This window comes from Aegilops tauschii, chromosome 7 (assembly GCF_002575655.3).
Source record: "Aegilops tauschii subsp. strangulata cultivar AL8/78 chromosome 7, Aet v6.0, whole genome shotgun sequence".
NCBI lineage: Eukaryota > Viridiplantae > Streptophyta > Magnoliopsida > Poales > Poaceae > Aegilops > Aegilops tauschii.
Window position 1 is genome coordinate 471,895,805 of NC_053041.3, and position 7,349 is coordinate 471,903,153.

Below are 7,349 nucleotides of genomic sequence, written 5' to 3' on the forward strand. Positions count from 1 at the left end.
ATTTACACGCAGAGTACTAGTACAACACTAAACTTAGGAATTGAATACCTAAATTTAGCCACTCATGAAAAGAATACCTTAATTAATTAGCCGTACGGTGACCTCCACCCAACAGACAGACAAGCGCGATGCGGCTGCACGCCGAGATAGCAGGGTCGAGGAGCAAAGCCTAGTGCGGCTGCCGCCTGAAGTTCGACCTCCACTATCCCGCCATCGACCGCGATGGATGTGCTCGAATCACGCCTCCGCCGACCTCGATGGTTGAGCTCCTCCTATCTCCCGCCGCAGAACGAGGATTGACCTCCTATGACGCCGCCACCCCCCACCGATCGAGGATTGACCTCTTCTCCGGTAGCCGCTACCTAGGCCGCCACCACCATCTCTATATGCAGAGCGGCTTTTTTTTGACGGATATCTGCCGAGCAGCTGTTTACACGGTATCTCACCGTAACCCAATTATATGGACATTGTAATACATCACATACGGTTATGTAACGGCAACCGTGTCTAACCTACGTTGTCTTCTCACACGGTTTGGTGCGGAAATCGCGTGTGACGTTGTAATACCTAACACAAACGATATGTACAAACAGTGTGCCGTATACAACATATATATAGTGCCATTAGTAGTTCCCGACCGTTAGCTTATCTCCATAGTTTCCCTATTTCCCCCAAATCCCTACATAGCCTCCAAATTCCCTCGCGTGGCGCTGACATTGGGGGAATGCGGACGAGTGGTGATGATGGTTTTGGTGCGGCTGCTCCTGCTCGTATCGCCGCCACGACGGCGGTCGCCGCCAAGCACTTGCCTAAGGTCATCAGAAGGCAGGTGTACTATGGATCCGAATCGTCCTGTCAGGTTCCAATGTATCCCGATCTTTTTTACCATGTCCAAAGTATGGCTCCTTGCTGAATCCGTCCTGAATGACCCCCCCACTGTCGGTGTCAAAACCGGCGGATCTCGGGTAGGGGGTCCCGAACCGTGCGTCTAAGGTCGATGGTTGCAGGAGACGGGGGACACGATGTTTACCCAGGTTCGGGCCCTCTCTATGGAGGTAATACCCTACTTCCTGCTTGATTGATCTTGATGAATATGAGTGTTACAAGAGTTGATCTACCACGAGATCGTAATGGCTAAACCCTAGAGGCCTAGCCTGTATGACTATGGTAATGAGTATATCCTTTTTGGACTACGCTCTCCGGTTTATATAGACACCGGAGGGATCTAGGGTTACATAGAGTCGGTTACATAAGAAGGAATCTTCATAGTTGGTCGCTTAGCTTGCCTTCCATGCCAAGGAGAGTCCTATCCGGACACGGGTATAGTCTTCGGTCTTCATGTCTTCACAGCCCACCAGTCCGGCCCATGGATAACAGGCCGGACGCCCAAGGACCCCTTAGTCTAGGACTCCCTCAGTAGCCACTGAACCTGGCTTCAATGACGAGGAGTCTGGCGCGCAGATTGTCTTCGGCATTGCAAGGCGGGTTCCCCCTTTTCCGAACTCCAAGATAGTCTACGGATGCGACGATAGTATCCGAACCTGTAACATGTACCACACACAACCGCAGAGAGAATATAATACTTGCACGAGTCCCATCCGCTGACGGCTTTTTACATCATGACATTACGTCACCCCGGTCATAAATTCAGACCGTTTTGTGTTCACCATTCCATGTTTCGAGACGCGGTTGCCATTTGCACGTCTTGTCAAAACAGAGATCGTGTCCCTTTATTGCGGGATTCTCATCAATGCGGGCATGGGTAACCCAACCGTGCCGTTTATACAGCCCTTGGGAATAGGCGTATTCTAAGGCGAGTGGGGAGGCGCTCAACATTTACTGCCTTTATAAAGGGATAAGGGCTCGCCCTTCTTCTCCCACGCCCTCTCTCTATCTGCGCCCTTCCAATCTCGAGCTCCAGCGCCCAAGTTCTCATCTCCTTTCCACTCGAGCTAGCACTCAACCATGTCCGGATCCGGAGGTCAGGGAAAGTGGATGGTCTCCTCCGTCAAGGAAGAGGACATTACTGAGCTTCGGGCGGCCGGATACTTGGCGAAGCAAATCGTCCACGGCCTGCCTGCCGAGGGACAGGTCGTCCCCTCGCCAGAGCCCAACGAGAGGGTAGTGTTCCTCCCTCATTTCTTCCATGGACTAGGGTTCCCTCTCCACCCTTTTGTTCGCGGGCTGATGTATTATTACGGGATAGATTTCCACGATCTGTCCCCGAACTCCTTCCTCAACATCTCGGTGTTTATCGTCGTGTGTGAGGCCTCCCTCTGCATCCAACCCCACTTCGGGCTATGGCTCAAAGTCTTCAATGTGAAGCCGAAGGTGGTGGATGGCCAGCACGCGGAGTGCGGGGTAGCCATGGTGAGTAAGCTGTCAAACGTCTCCTGACCGAAAGGCACTTTCGTGGAGACGGGAAAGGAGTGGCAGAAACAGTTGTTCTACATCACAGAACCCCGCGGCACCACCTGGGCCGCAGCTGCCGAATTCCGCTCCGGTGCACCCATGCGACTCACCTCCTGGGTCGAGAAGTGTCCGGACTGGTGTTCGCCCGATGAGCTGATAGCACTGCAGACGCGCGTTCAGAGTATGATAGCCAAGAACGTCAAGCTTGTCGATGTAATCCAGGTGATGCTAGTTCGTCGGATCCTCCCGTGCCAGCGCAGAAGTCACCCTCTGTGGGAGTTTAATCCGAAGAAGCACCAAACCCTGGAGAGGCTCTTTGAAACTATTCACTAAGGTGCCCAGAAGTTGCTCTTTAAGGGCAACGAGAAACCGCCGGCCATGGATTCAGACCGTGGTCACGATTGTAAACACCTCGCCAACGAGGTATGTTATTTTTTACGTATCCCCAACTTAATTGTTTCGAGGATGATGTCTGAGTTTTATCATTGCTTTTTCAGGATTGGATGGAGAGGGCAAAGTGGATCCAGTGTCCGGCTCCGCTGCCTGAAGAACCAGTCATCCCGCGTCTGGCGAAGATGCTGGTGCCGGCGCCATATAAGGCACCGGAGAAGAAGACCAAGGCGGCCAAAAGTGGCCCCCGTCGCAAGGGCACTTCGGACGTGACGTCTGAAGATGAGGAAGCCCATTCCTCCATCCCTGAGGACGACGATGAGGAGAGGGGGATGAGGAGGAGAAGAAACCTCACCCTAAGGAGAAGAAGAGGGGGGCCGCCACGAATCTGGAGGCGGGAATGCCCAAGAAGGGGAAGGGTGCCCCTGCGGTCGACACCGCGTGGGACGTTGACAGCAGTCCGGAGCGACGGCTCCACACTAAGCCCCGGGCCGCATCGTAAGTACTATGACTCCCGTACATAAGTGTAGCCGGCCTCTCCTTTTTATCGTTTTGACATGGTTAATTGTGCCATTGCAGTCCGGCCCGCGGCAGCATCCAGCGATCCTCTTCAGGGGGTTCGTTGGATCCGGCGGAAATGGCCAGTATGTTGCCGCCGACCGCTTACTCCCCTGAGGCCAAGGACGAAACCGAAGTGTTGTCCCGGAGGACCGCTCCGAGTCGGGGAGGAGCCCAGGACGTTGTCCAGGAGGCGCCGCAAGGCGAGACCTCCGCTGCCAGACATATGGGGGAGCAGATCCCCATGGAGGATGGCGAAGAGGGACGTATTCAATTCGGCCCTTAGCTGAATACGATCCCGGGGAAAGACACAGCCCCGGAATCTGGCGCGCGCCTTCCTTCGAAGGAGGGGGTGCACCAATTCCACCGATGGCCCCTGTCCAGCCAGGGGCATCGGATAACCTGATGGCAGCTCTACGAGGCGCCTCTATTGTGGACGAGCACCGTGTCCTTATGGGTACGGTCATCGAGAAAATTCAGTCCGCTAAGAGCGGACTAAACGAGGCCTGCAACAATCTGTTGACAGGTTTTGAGGTAAGTCACGTAGGGAGAGAACACCCCGTGCCGACAGTAGCCCCTGAGACACTGTCCGGTGTTCGGAAAGAAATGCCGGATAGGGGATCAACCCTTTGTAGGAGACTAACTTGATATATATGAATGAGTAGGCATCGCTGTTGGCCGCGACCTCGCATGCTGCCGAAGTCTCTGAACTGAAGCAGAGATAGGAGTGAGCCAAGAATGAGCTCGGCGAGGTGAAGATGAAGCTCCAGAAGAAGCAATGTGAGTGACGACTTGTTGTGTATTCGGAAGAATAAGTGGTGAGTATTGACCGGAGTGTCATAATGTGTGTAGGGGCGGCGACCGAGGTCGAGTCCCTGAAAAATGCCCTGACCGAAGCCGAGGGGAAGGTTTTCGAGCAGCAAGCCGCCCGTAAGAAGCTTAAGGCCCGGGTCGACGAGATCCAACAGGAGTTCCAAGACGTGGTGAAAAATGTGAGGCTTTGGAGCGCGAAGCGTCCGTTCGAGAGACCGAGCTTACCAAAGCTCGCCAGAGCATGGAGGCCACACAGAATGAGGCCCGGGGCGCTCTCCAGGAGATCCAAGAGGCCAAGAAGATCGCAGCAGGTAAGGCATTTAACATGCAAAGCGAGTATGCGGAGAGGAAGTACCTTTTACTAACCCAGATTCGGAGTTGCGCAGGGGCTTTTGTGGATCTACCATGTAGTGTGTCCGATGCGGCGGAGTTCTTCTGAGCCAAAGAAGGGAGCTCCACGGAGAAGCTATTCTGGACGCAATACGTTGTGCCAGAACATCCGGTGCCCTTTACCGACCAGCTAAAACAGTTGGTCGAGCTGCACAGGGTGGCCGAACTGGCCATGAAGGACTTAATAATCCGGCTGTGGCCAGCCGAGGCGATACCCAGCAATTATTTTGGCCTCGTGAAGCGGGTCATGGAGGCGTGTCCGCGGCTAGACATCATCAAGCGATCAGTCTGCATCGAGGGTGCCCGCATGGCCTTCGCTTGTTGCAAGATGTGGTGGACAAAGATGGACGCCGTCGAGGTGGCCAGTGGGCCGCCGGAGGGCAAGGAGCACCGCACACTCGAGTGATATTTTGCGGATGTCCTGGAGGGATCTCATCTTGCAGCCGCGCAGTGCGGGCAGGACCTTATTTTTGAATGAAGACATTCGGTTTTTTTCTTTGCCTTGTATGATGAGAACAAATCCGGTTTGTAATATAATGTTTGTTATGTTTTGATTGTTTCCTCCTGTGCGGCCGTGTTGTATTAAATCTGAGGGTTGGCCAGCCGTCGGTTTCTGCCCTCACGTAGGTAGTACGGAGGTGTTAGGGATGGAATCTAAACAATCTTGATCCAATTATATGGTCCTTGAAGGAGTTATTTAGCGCAACGAACCAGGCAATCAGACTATGCGGCTTAAACGCCCTCACATAGCCATAGGGGTTTTATAATAAAACATAGTGTGACGCCCCCGATTCGACTGTACACTAATGATACACGCAAATGTGTACGACCAAGATCAGGGACTCACGGGAAGATATCACAACACAACTCTAGACACAAATAAAATAATACAAGCTTTATATTACAAGCCAGGGGCCTCGAGGGCTCGAATACAAGCTCGATACACAAGCGTCAGCGGAAGCAACAATATCTGAGTACAGACATAAGTTAGACAAGGATGCCTTAAGAAGGCTAGCACAAAAGCAACACGATCGAAGAGGCAAGGCCTCCTTCCTGGGACCTCCTAACTACTCCTGTTCTTCGGTGGCCTCCATGTAGTAGTATCCGTTGGCGGTGGCATCTGGCTCCAAGGATCCACCATGTGGTTGCGACAACCGGAAAGAAGGAAGAAGGGGGAAAAGGGGTAGCAAAGCAACCGTGAGTACCCATCCAAAGTACTCGCAAGCAACAGATCTATATTAAGTATGCATTGGTATCAAATGGAAGGGCTGTATCTGTGGACTGAACTGTAGAATGCCAGAATATAGGGAAGGCCTAGCCTATCGAAGACTAGCATCTTCAAGCAGCTCCAAGCGTCTTGCGGCATGTAGAAGAGTAAAGAATAGCAATTTATATTTATCAAACATGTTGTAGCAATAATACCCAGAGATCCTTCCTCGACTCCCTGCGAGAAAGCAATCCCGGAGCCACATATCTCAAGTATCCATTTCTAGTTGTATTAGATCACTATATAAGTCTGAACATCCATTACCGTGGACACGGTATTCGAATAAACATCTTCCCTGCAGGGGTGCACCACGTTTTCCAACATGCTTGATTACTCTGGCCGGACACACTTTTCTGGGTCAATGCCCGGCCTCGAAAAATCAACACGGCGTAGCCCTACCTAGGCTCAGCAGAGAGGTCCCTGCCGGTCTACATCCTAAGAACTCCGGGGTCTGGGCCCATCACCCGTTGCACTCCGGATCGTTGCGCGCGGGGTGAATACCAGCACCGCCTCGGATGGCCAGAACGATCCGGCCATGCCGCAATGCTGAACTGGACGTCTAACAAAGCTTCGGCTGATACTACGTCGTCGAGGCCCATATCTATTCTCGCGTGGTGGTTAGTGCGTAAAGGCCAAAGGCCAACTCAGAACAAATACCCAAACCGTAGTGTATTATTAGCTTGCGGAGACGAGCAGAGACTCACGATAATGTGATCCCGTCGCCCCGTCTCGAGGAAATACGGCAAGGGCAAGCCCAGCCCACTCGAGGGCTGCCTGACTTCCCGGCCGTGCCTCGTAACCATCTTGCGGGTGCTCTCCGGGCTTGCCCGACTTTCCCAAAGGTCTCAAGTAATGTCAAGGTAACCGTGTGTCCAAACATCAAGGGGAAAACGCGAGGAATCACCCTCGGAGGATTCCACTCAATGTAATCATCAAGGTGAACGTAAGAGGGACCACCCTCGAGGTTCACACTTGAGGTGTTGAACGACAGAGCCGTATCGGGAATGGGGAAAGAGGAAATCACCCTCGATGACCATGACCGAATAACTACACTACAGAATTATCATCAGGAGTGTGTCATGAGGGATCACCCTCCGCACTCGATAGTAGCTCTACAGAGTCGAGCAACAAAAGGGGTGTGATGTGATGTGAGGTGTCTGGCTCTGGTCGTCGATCACATTGATCGAATTGTCGAAGAAGAAGCAGGGGCAAGAAGGACAAGGTGGGGTCACTGATGGATCACTAACCAACCTATACTAAGCAGTTTAGGATAAGCAGGTAGGTAACAATAAGCAGGTTACAAAAGCAGGCTATGCATCAGAATAGGAGCAAACAATAACAGTAGCAAAATCTAATGCAAGCATGAGAGAATGGAATGGGCGATAAAGGGATGATCAAAGGGGGGGCTTGCCTGGTTGCTCAGACAAGAAGAAGGGGTCGTCGTCGACGTAGTCGATCACAGTGGCATCAACAGCGGTCTCGGCGTCTACCGGAGAGAAGAGGGGGAAGAAACAGTAAA